We start from the raw sequence: 12,168 nt of genomic DNA, 5'->3' as shown, positions 1-12,168 counted from the left end.
TTTTTTTTTTTTTTTTTTTTTTTTTTTTACAGAAGCGGGGCTGTGCACCATATACTGTTGTGTTGAAACCTAGCTTTTTATGTAGTGAGATGCTGTCGATGTCTTGCAGTCTGGAGCATTGATGGCTAAGTTCACAGTAGCTGTTTTCACCCTGAGGAGGGTAGCAGATTTTGTGGGTGTTCTAAAAAGGCTCCACTTCTCTCTCAAGACCCTGTGGTTGAATTGCTGGGTGTGGGCATGCTGTGGGTGGTCTTAGGTCTCAGGGCATGGTGTGGATACTCTCCTCCCTGAGCCTCCTTGTGATTTTGAGGCACAAGGGGCAGATCACTGCTTTATTGTCTTCCTGTGTGGACGTGATTTTCCCTGTTGACTTAATTTCCTGCTTGATGTTTCTGTGTTTAGAGTAGCATCAACTCTGTGGACAGGAGTATCTTTGCACAGCCAGCTTAGGGCACGTGTCTCTTACCTTAGGACACATTTCCAGGAATGCCAGAGCTAAGCCAGAGGTCCAAGCAGAGTGTCGGGATGCGTGTGGCTGGCCCCCCGGGAGGGAGTGGAGCTTTGTGACCAGCTATCCTGGGCACGGCTGCACAGTGAGGACTTCTTGGAATGGCCCTGCTGTTGGGGGGCGACTAGACCAGAGGGAAGTGGGGAGCCTGACAGTGTGCAAGGGGACATAAATAAGTCACATGAGTGGAAACGGGGGCCTGGAAGAGCGAGCAGCAGGGGAGACCTGCTTAGGAGCTGGCCAGGGAAGGGGAGGTCAGTTTTACTTGCTCCAAGGGTCCTCTCCGAATCCTCCTTACATTGTTAGCAGTGTTTCTTTTTCTTTTCTTTAATCTAAGAGATAAACAAGATGGCATTAATATTTTGCAGTTTCTTTGATCACCAGTGAGATTGCTAACCTGCTTTTCATGTTCAAAGTATTTTAATATTTTTCTTTGTTTGGTTATTTTTTGCAATTTACTAGTGAGTGCTCTTGGCTGGGGTTTTGTGCTGGACAATTGCTGTCCTGTTCTTTTTCTTTCTTCTTTGACTAATGACATCAATTGTACAGATTGATGGGTTTCATGGCAGCACACTGGTGCGTCTGTATGACGTGTTTTGATCTTGTCTCCCCTGCTGTCCTGCCTCCCTTCCCGATCCCCTCTCCTCCTCGTGGTCTCTCCTCTGCTTCCACGTGGTCTTTCCCTCTAGAGTTCACGCATGAGTGCTCCTTGTCTTTGAGTCTTTCATCCACCAAAGTGACCTCTGGGGGGCCCGGCTGGGGCTCAGTGGTAGAGCACTTGCCTAGCATGGGTGAGGCCCTGGGTTCGATCCTCAGCACCACATAAAGGTAAATAAATAAAGGAATTGTGTTCATCTACAACTAAAAACCATTTTTAAAAAATGATCTCTGTGTCCGGTACCTTTGGACCCTTCCTTATGTAGAAAACTTGGCCGTGAACAACCTTCTGGTGTTTGCCATTTACCTTTTCATGCGGCTGGGTTTTCCTCCTCTAGGAATGTGCTCAGTCCGTGTGTGGTCAGGTTCCTCCACATCCACTTCATGGAAGCGTCCCGCCTTGGTGTGTGTTACAAAGTCCTTTTCCAGCCACAAGTAATAATAGTTCCACTTGTAAATCTGCATTCATACTTTCTTCTACCACTTGTGTGGTTCTACCTTCTATATTGAAAATTTCAATTCATTGGAAACAACGTTTGACATACTGTGGGAAAGAGTTCCTTCCCTCTGTGTGTTCTGTACTTGATTAAGCTGAACACACTTAGGATGTTATTGAACCCGGGGCCTTGTGCAAATGAGGCCAGCACTCTACCCAGTGAGCTATTTCCCCAGCCCTTAGGATGTTTCTGAGGTTAAAAGTCACTCTTGTTGTATGTTGGTGGCTCCTTGTTGATCTCTGAATGGGAGCTTTCTATGCCACGCATCACTCTGGGTAGTGCTGGTATAATGGAAAACCACTGTAAAACATTCATCGTGAATGTGGCCACTTCGCCCTGCCATGATTAGTCCTCATGGTTTTTGGGTTACTTTCCTTCTGAGTGATCTGTCAGGTGACCTGTGACAAATGACTCAGTTTACCAAATGACATGTTTTGTCCTTTGTTTTTCTTTTTAAAAAAAAAATATTTTTTAGTTATATTTGGACACAATATCTTTATTTTGTTTATTTTTTTTTTATGTGGTGCTGAGGATCGAACCCAGGGCCCCGCATGTTTGAGGCAAGAGCTCCACCGCTGAGCCCCAGACCAGCCCTGCATTGCTTTCCTTGATGTCATTACCCAGGGCTCTAGGGGCACAGGAGAGCACAGGTCCATATAGGGCTCTCTGCTGGCCCTCCCCAGGGCTCCCGTCACTTCGTTGTGGGCCTGGCCCAATCAGGCCTTTGTCCAGCAGGGTGTGAATTCAGCCTTAATGTGCCTTCCTGGCCGCCTGGCCCTGGAGGAAAGGGCAGCGAGGCCCACACTGCAGGGGCCTTGGCAGGGCAGAGCTGACTTAGAGTCCCCCGGTGTGGGAGTCGGGATTTGGGCTCAGGTTGGTAGGAGGGCATGTGGCCCTGGCCTGATTCGGGCCCCTGGACGTTTGCTCCTGGGTTCTCAGGTTACTGGCCCAGCAGAGGGCGGAGCTTGCAGCCTCCTTTCCCCCACGATGAGGCGGCTCTAGAATGGACTTGGGACCTACTGTCACACTTTTTTATGTAACAAATGTCAGCTCTGTGTGTCTATCCATCTGGTTGTACATTTTACAAGTCTAAAAATAAGCTGCTTTTTCTTTAAAAATGAAACCGCCCAGCTTTCGGTTGAGAGGAAATGCAGGCATGCATTGGAGGTCCTTTTCTTCAGGGCTTCTCTCTGCAGATGGACCCTAGAGGAGAAAGATGCTAGGAGGGAGGTCAGGCCGCGGGGAGCACTCGCTTCGAGGAGCTCAGTGCAGCTCCAAAGCTGTGACTAGCGTCGTATCATGCACATCACCCGATCCGGGGTCAGCGGGTCTGGGTCTCCAGCGGGCTTCCAGGCAAGGCCGCCCTGCTGGGCCCTGGACAGACTCTGAGTAGCAGGACATCAGTGGGTATCAGTGGGTATGCAGCAGGTGTATAGTGAGTCCAGTAAGCGTGAGGATGTAGCAGGCCTGTATGGTGAGCTCCATCAGTATATGTCAGTTGTATGCAGGGAGCTCAGTGGGTATACAGCAGGTGTGCACTGTTGAGGGAGGGCAGGAGGCCCATGGGCCGTGTCCCTTGGCCTAGGCCCTGGGGGAGCTGAGGACAGCTGAGGCGGCCTGCCCTGGCCCTGCCCAGTGCTGGCTGGACACACAGCCCTAGTGCTGGGGCACCTGGCCCTTGGGACAGAGCTGCCAGTTATGAGCTGGTGCTGCGTAACTGTTTTACTTCTGTGTCGACCCTGTTCCCAGGCCGACCCCTTCTGTGTCCCTTGGTGTTCTGTAGACTTCGTCCACCACCCAGCACTGCGGCCAGAGGCTTGCCCCTTGTTCACGTGGCCTCTTCCTCTGGACGTCATTTGGACGGGCTGCTGAGGTACGGCTCCACTCTCTTGGTCTGGGTCCTTCTGGGTCCTCCTGCCTGGTGCAGGAGGGGTGCCCCCTGCTGGGAGTGCTCTGCCCCCGGGAGCCCTGGTTCTGAGGCGAGGGCCTGGCCCTGGCCTGTCTTGCCCCTTCCCCGTCAGGAGCTCAGGCCCTGCCACCCTCACTTTGCTCCCCGTCCAGATTTGCCCTCCTCATCTGAACATGCCGGTCCCTTTGTCCCTGCTCCTGCTCTTGTGCAGCTGGAAGACACTGCAGCTTTGGTGGCCCACATCTCTCCTGCTGGCTGAGGCACTGGCAAGTGGCTGGACCTTGTCCTCCCGGCCTTCTCCTCACGCTGGGGTCTAGGTGGGGTGAGCATGTCATCCCTGTGCCTGGGGTTCTTCTGAGGGGTCTTTCTCCTGCCCAGAGCCTGGACAGATGCTGTCCTTAAAAGACAGGTGGGACCCACATGCGGAATGGTTGTGATGCCCCAAATTTCAAGCCATATGGTAGAACTGTAACTAACACAATCATCGTTACTTAAAAAGCCAGAATGGCTGCTTCATCAAAAACCAAGCTTCCCATTGACTCCAAATCTGTTATGTTAGAAGCCAAGCAGCTGCAGAGATCAGCGCGGCTACGGCTTGGGAGCAGACTGGTCCACCCTGCGGGGTCCGTGCCCCTGCTGTGAGGCAGGTTGCCCCATCCCTGTTCTCCTTGCCAGGAGCCAGGACGGTCTCTAACATGCTCCCCCCAAGCTCCAGCCCCATCGTGTGAAATCCCAGCTTGATGTCATTTAAGTTCTGAAGCCAAGTTGGCTACAGGTGGGAGTCAGTATCGCCCCCAATTTATTAAAAATAGGAACCGAGCACATTCCATTTCTCACAGTGATTTAAAAAGGCCTCTGCACCTTCAGAACCCCTCCCTGGAGCCCCTGCCCTCACTGTGTGTGCTCTCCTGGTGAGCTCACCTGGGCCCTGGGCGGGGGCCACACTGACCTCCGAGCTGGTGTTCACAGTAGGACTGCCCGAGCAGCCCAAGGGGGACAGGTCCTGGCATCCCATCTCAAACCAGATGCTTTTCGTGCTGGGGCCACATTGTTGTCTGCAGCTTTCCCTGGCAATGACCTACTCCCTAATGCAGTGACCTAATGACTATTTTGATTACTTTTTCTGATTCTGTGGGCTGGGAATTTGGAAGGGCTCAGTGGGGACAGGTCCCTCTACCCCATGTGACATCTGTGGGACCAGAGCATCCAAGGTGGCCTCCTGGTTCAGTATGTGGCATCTCGGCCAGAGTGGCTTGGGGCTGGAGGCTGGTGGGAGCCTCCCAGGGCCCTGTCTGGGGTCTGTTCCGCAGTAGGTGGGCGTGTTGGATATCTAGCACTGCTGGACCGACTTCCCCAGAACTTAGTGGCTTACAGTGAGAAACACCACCTCACAGTTTGCATGTTCTGGCACGTTAGAGTGGCCTGGGCGCATCAGCTCGGTCTTGTGTGAGCTGTGGTCATGGCAGCTGGGGCTGCCACCTCTGGTGGTTTGACTGGGGCTGCAGGATCTAGTTCCAGCCAGTTCCCACGCGGGCTGGAGGCCTCGGCTCCTCACCACATGCACTCCCCAGTCGTGATCTGAATCCCAGGCGCTTCCACCCGGTCCTGTGAGAAGCTGGTCACCAAGTCCCGTGCACACTTGGTGGACCAGGTGAGGCTCAGGCTTTCGAGAATACTGAAGAACCCAGGACACATTTTTACCCACAGTGACCCCGTAGTCCATGGGCTTCTCCTCCCCAAGGTCCCTGCAGGAGCCAGCAGGACTTCCCAAGAACACAAGGGTGGACCATGCCAGGCCTTCTGTGACTCAGGCATGGATGGGCTCCACGTCACTTCTGCCACACCCTGCAGTCGAAGGAAGGGTGCGGCACAGATCCAAGGAGGGGTTCCTCGTGACCCAGGCGCTGTGTCTGGGGTGGATTGGGGGCTGTTGGTCAGCATGCTGGCTGTCAGGAAGAGCTGGACCCAGGGCAGGGGGACTCAGAGACAGGCTAGAGTGCTGTCGGAGAGCAGGGTGACTGCCTCCCTCTTGGCAGCTCTGACCTGGGACCACGCAGGTCCCCAGGTAGCCAGGCCGGCCCAGTGCCCAGCGGCACACCCAGCTTGCTGTGCCAGAGACACGAAGCATCTTCCATGTCTGGAAACTGGAAGATCTTGGAGGCCAATCTGTTTCCTACCCTCAAAGTCAACATCTTCTTATTATGTTTGACAAGCAAAGCCAAGAAGCAGGGGTGCACCGTGCTGTAGGTGTCAGGGCCAGGCTCCAGCATGTGGCTCTCTCCACCTCTGACTGGGACTTTCTGAGAAAGTCTCCAGAACCCTGATTCAGGGCTTCCTGTGCGGCCACTGTAGGTTCTACCTGTGATCCACCCAGGGTCTCCCATGTTGATTCCACTGTTTTTCTTCTCAGTGTCAAGCTCATCTTGTGGTTCTGGAATCATGTTTTAGTTCCATGGGCAGAAATGATAATTTGCAAAGTCAGTACCTGAGGCCGGGTGGAGGGTGAGAGGGAAGAAAAGGATAAAGCAGAGAGGAAAGAAGATGCAGAGGAGAGAGGTGTGAAACCGAGAGCTGAGGAAGGGTGGGCCGGCCCCGAGCATAGCCCTGCTCCTGCCTGGCCATGGAGCGGCACCTGGTGCCTGGAGAGCCAGATGCAGTCACTGTGGGCAGGGCCAGCAGCTGGGCAGAGACCTGAGAGCTGCTGAGCAGTGCAGGGTGGGCTGGCTGCTCCGGTCACACGGGGACCAACATGGGAAGAGGGGCCCCTTGTTCTGAGGTGGCTCCTCAGAGGGCAGAGCCAAAGAATCCTCTGCTGTGGTCCCAATGCCTCCTTCCCAGAGCAGTTAGATTGCAGGGAGAAGGGCCTGATGGGATCTCCTGCCCAGGACGGTGTGGTGCAGGGCATTGCGGGGCCAGTGTGATGGACAGTGGTGGTGGGGGAGAACCTGCATGGAAGTGTGTGGTCCTGGCCTCCCTCCACAGGGCCACACCTCTCCTGACTTCCGCTGAGCCTCCTGCCCCACACTGTCCAGCTCAGCCTCTGTCCACGGTCACTGAAGCTGGTGGAACCCCAGAGGGCACAAGCCCCTGAGCCCCACTTCTCTGTCCCAGGGTCGCCTGGGACATTCCGCTTCATGCGGCTGACCTGGCATGATTATTAATAGTGTCTCCTTTTACTCTAGGGTGACCTGGATGAGATGATAAATTACATGGGTCTCTGTTTAACTGCAAGATACTGTTACCAGAATGATCTTTTTTCCCTTTATAGCTTTTTATTATGTAATGAAAATGACAAGTATCGAGACTCTCAGTATCTTATGTAATCCCAGAAACTAATGTAACAACTGCTTTGAGTTTTCCCTTACAGTCCAACTTGTGGTTGAATGCATACAAAAATATGTATCACTTTTAAAACGCTTTTTTTCTAATAAACTTATTTTAGAGTGTTGTGGATTTACAGAAAAGCCGGGAAGATGGCACAGAGTTCCCACATACCCTACGCCTGCTTTTCTCCCGGGTTGACATCTTGCATTAGCACGGTGCCCTTGTCAGGACCGGAGAAGCAATATTGATACGTTACTGTGAGCCACAGGCCACCTTTGTCACATTTCCTTACTTTCCCCCTAATGCCCTCTGCTGCCCCATCCAGGACCCCACATGGCAATTAGTGACAGGACTCCTTGGGCTCCTTGGGCCTTGACAGCTTCTCCGACTTTCCTGATTTCTGGCCACCTTGAGGCGAGGCTCGGGTGTTCGGTGGAATGCCCCCAGGATTGGGCTGGGTTGTGGATTTTGAGGGTGAGATGCCATCCCCAGGACTCATTGTCACCTGGCTGAGGGTTGGATGAGTCAGCTTTTGGTCACTGTAACAATATACCTGACACAGACTGCTGGTAAAGAAAAGAAGGTGCATTTAGCTCAGAGTTTGAGGTTCAGAGTTCAAGACAGGTGGCCCATGGTGTGGCCTCTGAGGATGGCGCATGGGGACACCCCCAGGTGGAAGAGTGGGTATCTGAGAGCTTCCGTGAACAAATTGAAGCTGGGCCAGGGAGACTGATCCCAGAACCCTGGTGAGGACACCCCTCAGTGGCACAAAGGCCTCCCATCAGGCCTCCCTTCCGCTACCTCTCACACTGCCTCTGCGGACCCCGCCTCTGGCCACAGTGGACCTGGGGCCCAGGCCGTAGCAGGTGTGTTTGTCGCTCTCGCTGTAAAGCTATTTTCCCTCTCTGTCCAGTGCCCTGGGAGGACGTTCGCTGCCTGCAGCCCACACGTGAGGGGTGGGGTCATAGTTCTTGGGGGACGCACCTGTGCAGTCATTTGGGATTCTTCTGCACAGAAGGCCTGTCTCGTTCCCCATTTAGGGGCACTCAGTCCTTCACTGCACTGTGGACTCTCGCGCTGGGTGACAGCCAGCTCGGCTGTGTGCCGTGTGCCCTGTGCCAGGCCGCGTGGCTCCCGGCTCCCGGGCGAGCCTCAGCGGTGTTCTTGTCGGCTTGCTGCTTGTTTGGGGCGAGCTCCTGGCGTCCAGGATGCCCCAGGCCTGTTCTGTGTGTTCCCTATCCCGGCCTAGAGCAGCATTTCTCCCAGGACTGTGGTTCCTGTATTAGAAGCTAAGAACTGGGTACTGGGTACGTGTTCTGCCCTGGGATACTTGTCTCCCAGTGCCAAGGCGGACCACTTACTTGCTGGCTCGAGACTAACTTCGTTCATTCAGCTGAATGCACTTTCTGTGCCCCCACTGTGCGCCCGGCTGGTGGTGTGAGGATCGACACAGGCCCTTGGGAACCACCCGGCTGCTGCACATCTCCTTCCCCTGCAGGAGAGCGGGCAACAGCCCTCAGCACTGGGAGCTGGCCCTGCCCCTCGCTGGGCCTGGGCCTTCTCCTGGTGACCACAGATGATTCCCAGCCCACCGCATCAGCCACTCTGCGGCCAGGTAGATGAAGACAGAACGAGGCCCTCTGAACATGCCCCGGCCCAGTGACCAGACCCCGCGCTGCGCCATGGTGGGCTGCCGCCTTGCCTCCTGGGGCTCACGCGGGACTCTGCTCCCACCTTCTCTGCAGGGTTCTTACGGGATTTCTGCCCTGTCCTGATCACACCAGCCCTGGTGCCCCGAGCCAGAGCCCCACAGCTGGCACCGCCTTTCCCAGAACCCTTTCACAGGGTGCCCCGTGTTCCCCTCAGGGTGGTTCTCCCTCATCCTTATGCACCATGGTGCTTCTGTGGGGGCACTGACACCTGTCACCAGCAAGTGCATCCCTAGCCTGGACCAGCAGGGCTGTGTGACTTAACCCCACGACCTGAACAAGCCCACCCAGCACTCTGCCCAGAACCAGAACCCGGCCAGACGCACACAGACTGCACGTGAAACAGTCCCCGTCCAGTGGGACCGCCACCCACAGCTGGCACAAGAGCAGGGAGCCTCTCAGACCCTGCCAGGGGGAAGAGGCCCAGGGCAGAGGCGAGCCCTGCGAGATGCCAGGGTGGGACCACGGAGTGGGGCGGCACACGGGCCCCTGGGGGCCAGGAGCTTCCTGACTCGCGAGTGGCTCGCTTCATACGCGCAGTGTTCAGCCGGTCATGGTTTTGCATGTTGTGAATTCAGCCTTAATTAAAAGCTTCCAAGGACAGCAGAAACGCCAGTGCCCTGCTCCACCCAGGAATCTGGCTTCAGTGGTGCAGCCACAGCACTGGGTGGTGAAGAGCTGCCTCGGTCCTGGGAGCCCCAGGCCCACTGCACATCCCCAGTGGCCCGACCACGAGCCATGGTTCACACACTTGCTGTCACGATTGCTTCCTGTGCCCTGGGCCTCTGCCTGCACCCCACCTCCTGCCAGGGTCTGCAGCTCCTGTCAGCTGAGCCGCGGAATCTTCCTCCAGCCACCGTCCCTGGACCCTGGACAGGTACCTGCCCTGACCCCTGTCTGCAGGTAGAGCTTGGTGCCTGGACTCTGGGTCTTCATGTCCTCCAAGGAACGTGCTATCGGCGCTCTGGAGAGGACCCGGGCTGCGGAGAACCGTGTTCAAGGCTCTGACCCTGAGGACGGCCAGTTGCCGGCCCAGGCTGGGACTTCCAGGCTGCACTCTCACCACGGGGTCGTGGCTGGTGACGGTCCTACTGCCAGCTCCCGAGGGGCCTGAGGGCAAACCAGGCCCTGTGTCCACACACGGGACAAGTGCCAACATCCAGGGGGCCTCGGGTGGTCGTCGAGTGCGTAACAGGTTCCCCACATCCAGAAAGCTTCACCTGATCCCGTGCCCCATGTCCTCACAAGAGACCACTGTTGTCCTGCTGTCCTCTTCCTCCCTCCATGTCTCCTCGACCCCTGCAGGCAGACCTATACCCACTGTCCCCTAGTGACCCCCTGTGGTCACACCCCCCCACTGTCCCCTCATGACCCCCAGTGGTCACACCCTCCCACTGTCCCCTCATGACCCCCTGTGATCACACCCCCCCACTGTCCCCTCACGACCCCCTGTGGTCACACCCTCCCACTATCCCCTAGTGACCCCCTGTGATCAGACCCCTCCCACTGTCCCCTCATGACCCCTTGTGATCAGACTGTCCCACTGTGACCCCTGCAGTCAGAACCCTCCCACTGTCCTGCCGTGACCCTTATGGTCAGACCTGACCTGCTCCTGGGCTGCCCTGGACAGCCCCCTTCACGCGGCCTTCTGATGGTCCTTCTCTTTGGCCCATGCAGGAGCCCACGCTCTTGAATTCCCCTGTGACCTTTCTTCCCAGGGCTTGTGGGACGCCCACTGCCCAGTGGTCTTTCTCAGCCTCCTCGCTGACCCTCTCTGTCACCCCAACTCTGTGCTGGGTGCCTCCAGGCTCCTTCCCCTCTCACTTCACTCAGGCGTTGGTGGACTTGTGGCTCCAAATGCCATCTATATGCCAGTGGCTCCCAAGTGTACATCTCCAGCTGGGCCCGTCTCCCACATTGCAGACTTCTCTGTCCAGCAGGGATTGACATCATTCCTGCGTGTCACAGATGCCTCGTCACAGTCACAACCAGTCCCGAATCCCCCCACACCTGCTCTGCCTGAAGTTCCCCTCTTGGGTGTCCTTCCGGGTGCTGGGGATGCTCCCTGGGCCCCGTTTCCCCTCATGCCCCACCCTGCACTTTCAGGATACCATCTTGGCCCTGCCTTCAAAGGAGCAGTTCTCTCTGTCTCAGGTCTCATGAGCTCTGAGCCTCTTTCTGCCCTGGCTCTGGCTGTGCCTTCCTGGGGTCTCCCCTGAATGTCCAGTGCTGCTGTCAGAGTGGCCCTCTCTACCTGCCCTCCCCTTGCCTGGTGCCCATGCTCAGCACCTGCTGTGTGCTCTCTCCCCAGCCCCTCCACTGTGGCCAGCCCCACTCTGCAGCTCCTTGACGGAGCCCCACTGCACATCCACAGTGCCCTGTGCCTGCCTGGCCATCAGCTTCACTCCCCTCACCAGTTGGGGCAGGCAAGATCCCTGCCTTCAGGCCCTGCATGCATGATCTGTGTATGAATGCACCGTGGGCTGATGGGCTAGAGGGGACGGTGGTCACCTAGAGCCATGCAGGCCTGTCCTGGCTTTGGACCCATGTGGTTGTGTCCAGTAAGCCCCAGTACAGTGGAATCTCAAGAAACCGTGACAAAAATGAACTCAAATTCCTTTAAATTAAAACTGCAATGCTCCAGAGGACACGAGCCAGCTCATCTGCAGATCGAGTTAATTGGAAGGTTCGGAAAGTTTCCGTTAATTACATTGTCATCCAGTGGGGCCCTTCTCCCCCACGGCAGCTGCTCTGCCGACCTGTCTCTTCCTTGCTCAAACAGTGCGCTCCCACAGCCCAGTGAGTCATCGTCAGAGCCAAACAGAGAGGTGACAAGTCCTCAGACAAGGGCGGATTGCGCCTCTCCCCACGCTGCTTCCCGGGGTGCCTGATGGGTGGCTCAGGTGGGCGCCTGTGAAGGCACAGCACCTTGGATCCTCAGGGCTGTGGGCGGGAGGCTGCCTCAGGAGGTGGCACCCAGGCCTGGCATCACAAGGCCCAGAGGCTGTTGGCTGCTTAGTGCTCCTGGAAGCGTTGTCACAAGGTACAAGCAGTTCAGTGCTCTGGCTAGAGGTCCCACTTTCCATTTGGAGGTGACATTTCCTGTGAGCTGCATGCCACTCCCGTGTCCTCTCAGGAACCACCTGGGACAAGAATGCATCTTTCCTGGGTGAGGACACAGTAGGGGGATGGCTGTGACCCAGGAGGTGGGCCCTCACCAGACACCCCACAATCCAGTGTCTCGACCCAGTACTTGTGGCCCCCAGAAGTGTGAGAAGTCAGAGAAGGTCAGTTAGCCACCCAGTCCGTGGTCATTTGTTGGCAGCCTGAAGTCAGACTGTTTGATGTTTTCCTTGGTGAAGTGTCTGTTCATGTCTCATGCAGTGTGCGTGTGTTGTATGTGTGTCTTTTATTAATATTTAGTGGTAGGACTTTTTGAGTCATAGGATTCGGGTTCTTGGATGGATCTCCGTGCTGTGAATGCTTTCTCCCAGCCTGTGTCTTACCATTCGTTCTCAGTATTCTTGTTTGATGAGCAGTCTTTTGGATTAGTGATTTCTCTGT

At 55.9% G+C, this 12,168-nt stretch overlaps 1 protein-coding gene across 5 annotated transcripts in view; it reads left to right on the top strand.

Annotated features, from left to right (window-relative positions):
- Stk32c (serine/threonine kinase 32C) overlaps positions 1-12,168 on the top strand; it is a 62,200-nt gene that overhangs the window by 3,143 nt on the left and 46,889 nt on the right. Inside the window, exon 1 of one of the 5 annotated variants that reach the window (XM_048791408.1) lies at positions 11,813-11,891. The exons of the other annotated variants lie outside the window; for them this stretch is intronic. The gene's annotated coding sequence lies outside the window, so the exon portion shown is untranslated. Of the gene's footprint in view, positions 1-11,812; positions 11,892-12,168 lie in introns of those variants that run through there. 5 annotated transcript variants of the gene reach the window in all.

Source organism: Marmota marmota, unplaced genomic scaffold (genome assembly GCF_001458135.2).
Source record: "Marmota marmota marmota unplaced genomic scaffold, marMar, whole genome shotgun sequence".
Taxonomy (NCBI): Eukaryota; Metazoa; Chordata; class Mammalia; order Rodentia; family Sciuridae; genus Marmota; species Marmota marmota.
This window is presented reverse-complemented; position numbering and strand designations above follow the sequence as displayed.